The 12255-nt window shown below is 43.4% G+C and overlaps 1 pseudogene; it reads right to left on the bottom strand.

The window, feature by feature from the left end:
• Positions 1–9954: 9954 nt before the first annotated feature.
• On the bottom strand, positions 9955–11937 carry LOC104653635 (annotated as a pseudogene).
• Between the last annotated feature and the right edge of the window lie 318 nt (positions 11938–12255).

Raw genomic sequence — 12255 nt, 5'->3', positions numbered from 1 at the left:
CATATATTGTAGGGAGGCTATTCTAGGCTCTAAGACATTGTTCTGCAGAGGAGAAAGAAAAATGAACGTCTAGATGGGAGATAGGAAGTGGGCAGGGGTATGAGGAAGGGAGAGAGGGGATAGGGAGGCAAAGAGAGAGAAGGAGGAAGAGAAGGAAGAAGAGGAAAAGGAGGAGAGGAAAGAAGGAAGGAGAGAGGCTTAAGGATGCTTAAATGCTTGGGTTCCTGATCTTGGTCCTGCTCATAGTGGTCAGGGCTCACCTGCGTCCAGGTAAATCTCCATTTGCATAATTGCTTTTTGCTTCATGTACTTTGGAGTGGATTTTTGAACAGGAGTGAAGGAAACAAAGGTAAGGCAAGCAGATCATATGCCTGCCCTCAAGGAATTTGCCATCTAGCAAGTGAGTATGGGAGATAAGACAAAGTTGCAGCTGACCAGAAAATGAGTGTGGATGGGGCTGTGAGAGAATGAAGGACTGTGGCAATTCAGGGGAGGAAGTCATCTATTAGGACTGGATGGCAGAGGGCTTGTCAGAGGAGGGAATCGTGGCATTAGGTTTTGGAGGGTGAATTTTGTCTAAATTCCCCTCATGGAGCTGAGCCATGCCTATGGCTTCCAGCCACAACACCCTATTGGGGCTTTGGATGGGAAACAGCTAAACTCTGAGAAAGATTCTCAAAGTAAGATTTCCCGGCGGGGCACAGCATTCCCTGCCCCACAGTGTGTCACGGCTCTTCAATCTGACAAGGCACTGATTAACATTCTGGGGTTCTGGATGGAGGTGGTCTTATTTATTAGCATCCATTTTTAAAAAATCTCAAAGAGTGTTAAGGGTATGCTCTAAGAGGGAAACTTTATAATTTAAACACTCTCTCCACCTACCCTGACATGTTGAGTGTTAAGTTTAATGAGAAAACCTGGGGAACCATCAGAGAGTTTTGTGAAGCAAGCTCATCCTGCAATCAGATCAACCACCCACTGTGGCCAGACCTACAGTTCATGAACCCCGTGGGACAAGTTGCTGTTTCCTATATCCATTCAGAGTGAAACTTCCCACTTCCGGATGTTTGCCTGTGCTGTTCCCGCTACCTGGAATACCCCACCCTGTCCTCCTCCCCTGTATGTCTACCACCAGAACACAACAATTCTTCACTGCCCATGGTGAATGGGCCTTTCCACAATGTGCATTTTCCATAATTTTTTTTTTTTTTTTTGCTCCTCTGATTCCCAGATGTGGTTTGGCTCTGCCCTGAGTTCCCTCATTTTGGACCTTTTGGGCAGCATTACCTCATTCTGAGTTTTACTGCAACACTAAGCAGTTGTTTTATTCTTCCTTATTTATCCCCTCCCAGACTGGGACCTCTTCAAGGACAAGACCCATGGTTTATTCTTTCTTGCATCCCCAGAACTTCCGTAAATGTTTACTGACTGTGTAATAACACTTCTTAATGCTTTAAAGTTATTGATAAACAACAACCAGTGCTAATCATTTGCCAGGAATTGGACTAAGATAAATCATTTCATGGAATTCTAATGCCAGTCCTGTATGTAGGTGGTATTATCACAACTTTACAGATGAGACGACTGGATGGGGCTAGAGAGAATTAAGTAAGGCACCGTAGCTCATGGAATAGCAGAATTTTATCTTCAACTCCAGCCTAAATCCAAAGCTTTTAACTCTTGAAAATGATGATACTGACTCCCTTCTCTAGAATCCACAAAAAAGCAAATTAGAACAACAAAGAGGTCTTTTTAAAGTTAGCCTATGACATGAGGATAAAAAGAGATCATCAATGTTGACAGTGTTGCATTGAACCAGATACTCTCCTATGCTTGAGGCATTGATGCTGAGTCAAAAAAACCAGTCACTCCCTTTACCCAAATATTGCATATATGTTGAAAATTTATCTTAAGGAAATAATCCCAAATATTGGGGAAGAAAACAGTAAATGCAAAGATGTTCACTGCAGCATTACTTATGATAGTGAAATACTCATTAATAAAATTCCTAAGTAAATTATGGCCAAACTCCATGGAATATTAGGCAGGATTAAAATGATAGTTATTTAGGTTGTGTAGCATGCCAAAAAAATGTTTAGGATATAATAGTAGGCCACAAAAAATTGGATATACAATTGTAAGTGCACCATGGTTACAATGAGGTGAAAGCTAGAGCTTCGGGGACTAGAAACACACCAAGAATGCTAATAACAATTGTGTCAGGATGAATGAATTATGGCTTAGTTCTGTTTCTTTTTTCCCCTATTTTTCAATTTTTCTGTAACATAGTTATATATTTTTATTATGAAAATGATGTATTGTTTTTAAAAGTTGATGAATAATTCTATAGCTGAACCTTAGTAGCAGCCAAAGGCGACGTTGTCTAAAGAAGATGTCCTCCAGGCCTTGGATCAATGCCGGGGAGGCAGGGCAGCATGTGGCTCACACCCTGGGGTTGTGGAGGTGGTGGGCACGTGCAAATGTGTCCTGTTACACTGGAGAACTGCCAACATGGGGCTGACCCTAGGGTCCCGAAGACGCTGCCCACCAGTGGGCTAACCTAGCTTTCTGGGTAACAAGCACTCAGACCTCTTTTTCCGTTGGAGGCATCCCTGCTCCACACATTGCTGCGTCTCTCTGTTCGTTGTAGCCAAGAACTGAGGAGCAAGTTCAGAAGCTCAGGGATGCAAAAAGCTGGATAAGGCGTCTTCAGGTAGTAAAACCCCCTCTTTTTGATTGAAAACAAAAACAACAGGTGAGAGATGACACTAAGGATGTGATGGATGGTTTGGAACATTTTTTGTCTGCCCAGTTAGTTGATGTGGGTTTTGACCACCTTCCGGGCTAGTTTGGGCTGTGTTGTTTCTCGCTTTCAGCTGTTCTCAGTTCTTCCTCAGCGTGCAGAGCTCCTTGAATAGTTAAGAACAAGGTGAAGGAAATGGGTTTGTGAAAACTGCCTCTGATTCCCATCGGGTGTGAGGTTGTTGACCTTTCCTCGCTGAGTGGGGGTGGGACTTATTCTTCCCTCTGGTTTGAATCCTGTTATAGCTACTTACTAATTGTGGCTAAATTATTTGGGCAAATTCTTTCATCTTTTTTGAGCCTCAGTTTCCTTATCTGTAAAATGGACGAGAAGGATAGTTCCTGCTTCAGCGGGTTGCGGTGAAGTTAAATGAATCGAGGTGTATCAAACACATAGTGCAGAGTTGGCTTGAGAGTGCTTCTTAGTGCTTGATAAATGCCAGCCCTTGTTATTATTGTTTAATGATCATTCCTTCCCTTGGGTTCCCAGCTGAGGCAGATGGGCTTTTCCTTTACTAAGAACTTTATCGGTTGTAATCCCAGCACTTTGGGAGGCTGAGGTGGGTGGATCACCTGAGGTCAGGAGTTTGAGACCAGCCTGGCCAACATGGTGAAACCCTGTCTCTACTAAAAATACAAAAATTGGCTGGGCATGGTGGCACATGCCGGTAGTCCCAGCTACTCAGGAGGCTGAGGCAGGAGAATCACTTGAATCCGGGAGGTGGAGGTTGCAGTGAGCCGAGATTTAAAAAGAAAAAAAAAAAAAAAAAAAACCAACAAAAAACTTCACTAAGGGAGAAAGAAAAGGAAATGGTAGCAGAAGATACAAAATGATCCAAAGCCTTCCTATGCCCTTTATGTTTCTGAGCTTCAGACCTTGTCCATGAAGAAATTCTCTTTCCCCAAATCAGTAGGTTTTCCCAGAACTTTGGTCTGGCTTCTGTTACCTTCCTGGACTGTCTTCATATTAAAGATACTTTCTTATTTCCCACCCAGAATAGTTGATCCCTGGCATTGCCCCCTCCCTGCCAAGGTCTCAAGACCAAAATTTATTACACACAAGTCACTGTAAGTGCAATACATACCATTTCTAATTGAATTCTTGCAGTCTTTGAGGTAATATTATTATTTTTATTTCAAAGAAAGGGAGGCTCAGAGTAGATAAAGAACTTTCCCAGAGTCACATTGCTAGTAAGAGGCAGAGCAAAGATTCTTATCTAGGCCCAGATGATCAGGAACCCATGTTCTTAACCACCGCAGCTGTGAGATGTTAACATTAATACCTACTGCCCAGGAGGTTGTAGTAGGGATTATTAATGAATATGAAAAAGTACATTGTAACTTCTAATGTGCTGGGCAAATACAATGGTGTAATAATGTATAACAACATAAACAATAAGAAGTGCAACTTGTGGTTATAAACTTGTGTTCAAATCTACTCTGTCACTTATTAACCCTTAATCATTGAGTGACCTTTGGCAAAACACTGAATGTTTCCAATACTCAGTTAATCTTTTTCTCTATAAAACAGGATGGGGTTATGATGACAGTTAAATTTGGTAAAGCCCTTAAGACAATGTCTGGCACATAATCGACAATAAGTAAACTCTAGAATGTGAACTCCATGGTGGCAGAGAGTACTGGCTGCTTTGTTCATTATTTGTGACCAGCACCTGGCAAGTACTATGTGCTCAATCTCTGCTGCATGAATGAATGGTGAAGGTCCTAGTTGTAGCTATAATGTCTCCAGTGTGGCCATTCTCTTTCCAGGGACATCAGCTATGTTGGATTTTTATGGATGACAAGCCTGGCTCTGTCAGTGGCAAATCATTTGATGAATGGATCTGGATAGCTCCTAGATACCATGACTTGAGTGGCCTGATCCAGAGGCAAGAACAGTCATATTGGCATCCCTCGAGTTGCTTCTACCTAAGATATCATCATTTTTCCTGTGAGGAAAGTCCATCCAGGAAGTTCTCTCTGGGCCTAATTGGAGTTGCTTGTCAAAATGTATTGGCTAGAGTCAAAGGGAAGACCCTATTAAGTTAGGATTCCACAGGGCTGGAGAGACCACTGGGACTTGGACCATCCTGTGGCCCTACATGGGGCCTCCTACCCCACCCCTTCCTAATAAGAGGCCAGGAGTAGTTAGAATTCAATTATGCCCTGGTGAAGAGAGTCTTCCAGGCAGAGCTGGGGCAGGCCCGTGTCTGGGCTAAACAGAACAACCGATTTAAGCTAAATCAACGCCTACTTAAGTGAGCCGTAATAAGCATTCTGGGGGCAACGCCAGCCTGGGGGCATCATTTATCACTGGGTAATAGAAAACTGTAATGAATAATAACTTGGGCCCAGCAGCTGGAGCGTGCATACATTATGGGGTTCGAGCTGCTGCTGTCCACCGAGCTGGGAGGGTGGGTCTGAAGCCAGGGTGGTGGGGTTTGCATATTGAATTCTGCCGCTGTGCAGGAAGGCCTTTGTTGTACAGAAAAGCCATTAATCTCATACCTGCTTTGCCAGTCTGCAGTTGGTGTGGTGAACACACGGCCTATTTTCTTGTATTGCACCAAGAGGGAACAAGACACCCCCAAGGAGAAAACCTGCTCTAGAGAGATGGTTTTGGCCTCTGCCTTGGTCAATGTATGAGAACACAGACCTCGAGTCAGCTCCCCTCTGAGGCCTGATCCCAGGGTGTGTTCATTTTCTCACCAGGCCTTGTCAAGCAGCACAGTTTGAGTACCAGCAGTGCCCAGAGTTCTGTGCTGGCTAATGGTGGGGTCTGGGGATAGCATAGGGTAGGCCTGTGAAGCTCCTGTCATGGCACTATTGCATTTCATATCCACTTCTGGTTTTGAAATCGGCATTACACTTGTGCCCTGTTTTACATACCAGAAAACTGAGAATCAGAGGGGTTAAATGACTTGCACACACAAATAGGAAGAGGGGGTCCTAGATTCAAATCCAGGCTTCTGATATAAATTCTGAACCCTTTACTTTTTATCACCTTCCCTCCCAGATAAAAAGGCTTGAAGACATCTTAATCTGTTCTCTTGATCCCGTTCCCTTTGGGCTCTGGATCCTAGAGCGTTAATTATTGTCCCGCCGTATGGTGGGCCAGCAGGCTACTCCCTCCTTTGGAAAGCTCTCCTCGTGTCTTCCATGATATGCCTTCTGCCATTCACCTTGGCCTCCTTAATGGGATAATTATTACTTCTCACTACTGTTGTGAGGATAATTTGTCAACCTGTGCTAATCCAGGATTCTTCTGGTCCCATCAGCTTAGGCGTAAGGGAAAGCTGCAGGAATAATAATAATAATAATAAAAACAACAACAGTGTCTTCCTGTCTCAGACTCCACTGCAGGCTATTCTCAATCCTTCCCCTTGTGTTCTTTGAGGATTGCTGGGGTACTTATCTTGCTGGCACCTTCTGTTGCTTCCAGGCAGCCTCCATGACTTCTTCTGTCTACCTCCTGGACCCATTGGGTGGCTCCCAGTTTAGTGTTTGCCTTTTCTCTGCCTCTGACACTGGTTTCTTGGTGCTGGGTCTCTGGAGGTTGTCCTTAGTTCCTCTTGACTGTGAGTGACTTCTCTTTTGTTCCCCCAAGGTCCCCAGTGAAATGGGGGGGGGGGTATGTTGCTATTTTTCACATACACTAGTTAATTCAACAAAACTTATGTGTACCTTCTAGTGGCTGGACATTCAAAGGGGACTTAGACCATGTCCTTCTATATCAGAATGATGTCTTCCTCAAGGTTGAACCTCCTTGCTCACCTCCATATTTCAATTTCAGAGCTGCATAGTCTTGTTTCTTTGTTTCCTGAGGAATCTGCTGCTAATGCTTGTTTTACTTGACTGGCTCTTGACCATACACTTAGCTCCTTAGGATCCATAATGAGTTCATGGAAGCCCGAAGCCAAGCATGAGTGCCATGAGCTACGCTGGGTACTGTTCTCCCTCTCTTCTGCCCCTAGCCACTGTCCTCAGACTGAAATGGGGCCTGAGCCTGAGTTTTCATTGATAAAGCCTGAGCTGAATTGATTTAGACTGGCATCTTAAGACTGAACAATTCACTTCAGGGAAATACCTCTGCAGCATTCCTCATAAACCACTGTAAATAAAGTCCACTCACTTAAATCAGCTATAAATTGATAAAACCAAACACCAAAGAAAAGAAAACAGAGAGAAGTGTCCTCATTCTTATTTGAGTTGTAATAGCTTTGTTCTGACCTAGTCTCTCTTAGTTTATTCTCAACTATTTCAGACCCGTAATCCTTTTGACCCTTTAATCCCTTTGCTATCCATTTAACAAACCCTATGAGAACAAAGCTTTTTTTTCATAATGAAATCATCAATGTGATGTTGGCCATGGAGGTGGGTCACACAGCTTTCCTTTCATTGTTATTATTATTATTTTTAGAGACAAGGTCTCACTCTGTTGCCCATGCTGGGGTGCAGGGACACCATCAAGGTTCACTGCAGACTCAGGTGATCCTCCCACCTCAATCTCCTGAGTAGCTGGGACTACAGGTACACACCACCATGCCTGGTTAATTTTTGCATTTTTTGTAAAATGGGGTTTTGCCATGTTGCCCGGGTTGGTCTTGAACTTCTAAGCTTGGGCAATCCACCTGCTTTGGCCTCTCAAAATGCTGGGATTATATGCACAAGCCTCTGCACCTGGCCCAGCTTTCTCTTGAAAAGGACCAGGGAGTTGGCTGACAGCCTTCAGGTGCTGTACCTCTGGATCTCTGCGATGTTCAGCTGAGGTTCATTTTCGCTAGGCTGTGCCTGGCCAACCACCAAGCACTGTGCAGGTAATGGAACTGGACCACTTTCTGCTTGATGCAGGACTCCTCTCACGGGCAATCAGTGCTCTGGGGCTCCACAGAGCTGCACTGCAGTTCGAGGCTCTTCCTGTCCAATCCTCTTTCCTTCCCCCTCTCCTTTCATAGCTATCAGATTGGTATTGCAGATTGAAGATTCCCCCTGCCTTTTAACTCTCACAAATGTTTCCTGCAATATATACCTTGCAGTTCTAATTCTGTTCTGGTATCTGCCTCTAGGAGGGCCTAAGCTGACACACATGCTCAGAGAGAAGCAAACAACAATATATTCATACATCATATATACATTTAAGATGACTTCAAGGAACTAGGATAGGGACTCTGTGAAGGATGGTATGCTAAGCAGCACCTTGGCATTCTTTGCAGTGGGTCCCAGCTTTTGGCTGTATTTGTAGTATTCCAGCATGGACCCAGCTTTTGGCTGGGGCTCAGTGAGTAAGGGACACCAGGACTCTTCTAGCCTGACTGCACATAGTCTGAGTCTGTTGTGTCCAGGGGCAGAATTGAGAAGCCAGAAGGTGTTGCTTTGGGCTGCCTTGCTCAGCTTCCTTTCCTGTGTTGTAATCACCAAGGACTGTGCCAATCATTAATATTAAAGTGGTTGCCTGCATGCTGTTTAGGGACCACTGGACCTCAAGAGGGATCCTTAAGAACAATCTGCCAGTCTCAGTTTTAGCTTCCAGAAGGCCCTGACCCCTGTGGCCTGAGAACCTGTCAATCTTCATACCCTGAGAATATGCTATCCCATGTCCTATACCCCCATCATCAAATTTTAGGAAAGTCTGTGGTTCTAATTTGGAGGTAGGCACTGATCAATATCTGCCACAACCTTAGGGTAGGCTGTGACCTGAATGACGGTTGTGGTAGACAGGAGCTGAGTAAGGTGGTCAGCTGGCTGAAATTGGTAAGCAGGGGTATGTGGCCTGAGCGGTTGTGAGGGAACCACAGGAATGTCCAGGTGGCAGAGAGGTCCGGAGTCTGGAAGGTAGGAACACTGGAGGTCCATGTTGCTGAATTCAAATAACTTCTCTATCTTCATGTAACCCCTGTCAGCAGAAATCCACATAGCTAGCAAGTCCCTTGCTGGTTAAAGATGTTTGTATCTAATGTTCATGAGAGAGATTGGTCAGTGGGGTTTTTTTCCTTTTAATTTATTTATCTGGTTTTGGGATCAGGGTAATGCTAATTTCATAAAATGAGTTGGGAAATGTTCCTTCTTCTTCTATTTTCTGGAAGAGTCTGTGCAGAATAGTTATTGTCTCTTCATTTAATGTTCATTATAATTTAGCAGTGAAGTCATTTGGGACTGGAGTTTCCTTTGTGGAAGGTTGTTAGTTACGAGTTCATTTCTTTGCTAGATATAGGACTATTCAGGTTATCTGTTTCTTCTTGAGTGAGCTTTGGTAGTTTGTGTGCTTCAAGAAATTTGTCCATTTTATCTAGCTTATATAACTTATTAGCATAAAATTATTCATACCATATCATTCCCTTGCTGTCCTTTTAGAATAGGCAGGATCTATAGTGATGTACCCACTGTAATTCTTGATATTGGTAATTGTTATTTTATCTTTTGTTTCTTTCTGTTTGACTAAAGATTTATCAGTTTTATTGATCTTTTCAAAGAGCCAGATTTTGGTTTCATTATTTTTGTTTTCTGTTTTATTGATTTATGTTCTAATTTACCTTTTCTGCTTATTTTGGGTTTAACTTGTTCTTCCTTTTTAAATAACTTAAGGTGAACACTAGATAATTGATTTGAGAATTTTATGATTTTCTAATATAAACATTTAATGCTATAAATCTTCTAAGCATTGATTTAGCTACACTCCACACATTTTGATGTGTTGTGTTTTAGTTTTCATTTAGTTCAAAATATTTATAATTTCTGTCACAGTTTTTTTAGATCTGTATGTTATTTAGAAGTGTGTTGTTGTTTAATATTCTTTTTTGTTTGTTTGTTTTTATAAATGACAAACACTTATTGGTGTCACTTATGGTAGAAAAAACTTCCTACACCAGATGCACATGACCCAATTGTTAAATAGAACATTTTGAAGGTGAACACACACCCTAACCCAGGTTTTTTACCCACTTTTTAAGATGGCCAATTCTTCTTCTCACCCCCAAAGACATGTGAGCAACTGCTAATGAAAAACAGTAAACAGCCGCTTGGGTTGTAGCATTTTCAACTCCACTCTGAGGTGAAGATTCCAATTACATTCGACACTTAAGTTCTCTCAATTTTTTCCTAATGAAAGTTCCTGAGTCCAGTATTTACAATATTATAGCACTAGCAGATCAGTGTCTACAACTCATCTTTTTCTGCTGTATCCTCTTCACCAGTTGGGGGAGGGCCTGCCCTTCCATAGAATTTGCTGATAATTGGTTGAACAATTTCTTCTAGTTCCTTCTTCTTAGCTTTGAAGTCTTCAGTGTCAGCATCTTGGTGGCTTTCCAGCCATTCAGCCTTTTCTTCTTCAGTTTTTTCCATGGTCTTCTTATCTTCAGAGGAAAGTTTACCTCCCGGCTTTTCTTTATCTCCAAACTGATTCTTTAGAGAATAGGCATAGCTTTCCAACTCATTTCTAGTATCAATGTGCTCCTTGAACTTGTTGTCTTCCTCAGCAGACTTCTCAGCATCATTAACCATCCTTTCAATTTCTTCAGGTGTCAGGAGATTCTGGTCATTGGTAATTGTGATCTTATTTTTGTTCCCTGTACCCTTGTCTTCAGCTGTCACTTGAAGAATACCATTCACATCCATCTCAAAGGTAACTTCAATTCGTGGGACCCCATGAGGAGCAGGAGGAATTCCAGTCAGATCAAATGTACCCAGAAGATGACTGTCTTTTGTCAGTGGTCGTTCACCTTCATAGACCTTGACTGTAACAGTTGGTTGATTATCAGAAGCTGTAGAAAGATCTAAGACTTCTTGGTTGGCACCACTGTGTTCCTTGGAATCAGTTTGGTCATGACATCTCCCACAGTTTCAATACCAAGTATAGGGGGATACACATCAGGCAGTACCAGGTCACCTGTATCTTGATCACTAGAAAGCACACCAGCCTGGACAGCAGCACTATACGCTACAGCTTCATGTGGGCTTATGCCATGGGATGGTTCCTTGCCATTGAAGAACTCTAACCAGTTGCTGAATCTTTGGAATTCCAGTAAAGCCACCAACAAGAACAATTTCATCAATGTCAGATTTCTTCAAATCAAGGTCTTCCATCACTTTCTGGACAGGCTTCATAGTAGATCGGAACAGGTCCAGTGGAGCACTTCAAATTTGGCCTGAGTCAGGGTCTCAGAAAAGTCTTCTCCTCCATAGAAGGACTCAATTTCAATTCTTGCTTGATGTTGAGAAGACAGGACCCGTTTGGCCTTTTCTACTTTGCGCCAGAGTTTCTGCACAGCTCTGTTGTCTTTCCTGACATCTTTGCCAGTCTTCTTTTTGTACATTCAAAAAGTACAAATGCTATTTGTACTTTTTGAAGTGTTCCACGACACGCTGGTCAAAGTCTTCTCCACCCAGATGAGTATCTCCATTAGTGGCCACAACTTTGTAGACACCATTGTCAATGGTGAGAAGAGACACATCGAAGGTTCCACCACCCAGGTCAAACACCAGGATGTTCTTCTCCCCCTCCCTCTTATCTAGGCCATAGGCAATAGCAGCTGCTGTAGGCTCATTGATGATCCTCATAACATTTAGGCCAGCAATAGTTTCAGCATCCTTGGTTGCTTGGCATTGGGCATCATTGAAATAGACTGGTACAGCAACAACTGCATGGATAACCTTCTTTCCCAAATAAGCCTCAGCAGTTTCTTTCATTTTAGTGAGAACCATTACAGAAATTTCTTCAGTAGCAAATGTCTTTGTTTGCCCACCTCCAATATCAACTTGAATGTATAGTTTAGTTTTCTTTTCAACCACCTTGAATGGCAAGAACTTGATGTTCTGCTGCACAGACGGGTTGGGCCACCTGCAGCTGATGAGCCGCTAGGCATCAAAAACCATGTTGTCGGCGTTGGAGGTGAGCTGGTTCTTGGCTGCATCGCTGATCATACATTACCATTCAGGAGTGAAGGCCACATAGGACAGAGTGATGCAGTTGCCCTGATCGTTGGCAATGATCTCCATGCGGCTATTCTTGAACACACTGACGCAGGAGTAGGTTGTCCCCAGGTCGATGCCATCCACCGTGCTCACGTCCTCCTTGTCCTCCTCCTCGGCCCATGCTGCACTGAGCAGCAGCAGCATCATGGCCACCAGGGAGAGCTTCATCTTGCCAGCCAGTCGGGCAGCAGCAGGCAGGGCGTCGCAGGCAGTTCAGCCATAGGCCGCAGCACAGGAGCGCAGCACAGTTACCAACTTGCAGGTGGCAGGGGCGGGGTTCACAAGGTGCCATGAACCAGGTGAAGGGCAGGTCTGGAAATGCAGGCCACGGCGCTTACCTCTCACACTCGTGAAACACCCCAATGGGTTGGTCCGTCTGTGCTGTCTCGGCTGGCGTCTGTATTGTTTAATTTTCAAACATTTGAGGGATTTTCAGTTAAAAGATGTCTTTTTGTTACTGACTTCTAGTTTAAATTGTAGTCAGCA

The sequence above is a fragment of the Rhinopithecus roxellana genome, chromosome 12 (assembly GCF_007565055.1).
Source record: "Rhinopithecus roxellana isolate Shanxi Qingling chromosome 12, ASM756505v1, whole genome shotgun sequence".
Lineage (NCBI taxonomy): Eukaryota > Metazoa > Chordata > Mammalia > Primates > Cercopithecidae > Rhinopithecus > Rhinopithecus roxellana.
Note: the sequence above shows the minus strand (reverse complement) of the source record. Positions and strands in the feature narration are given on the sequence as shown.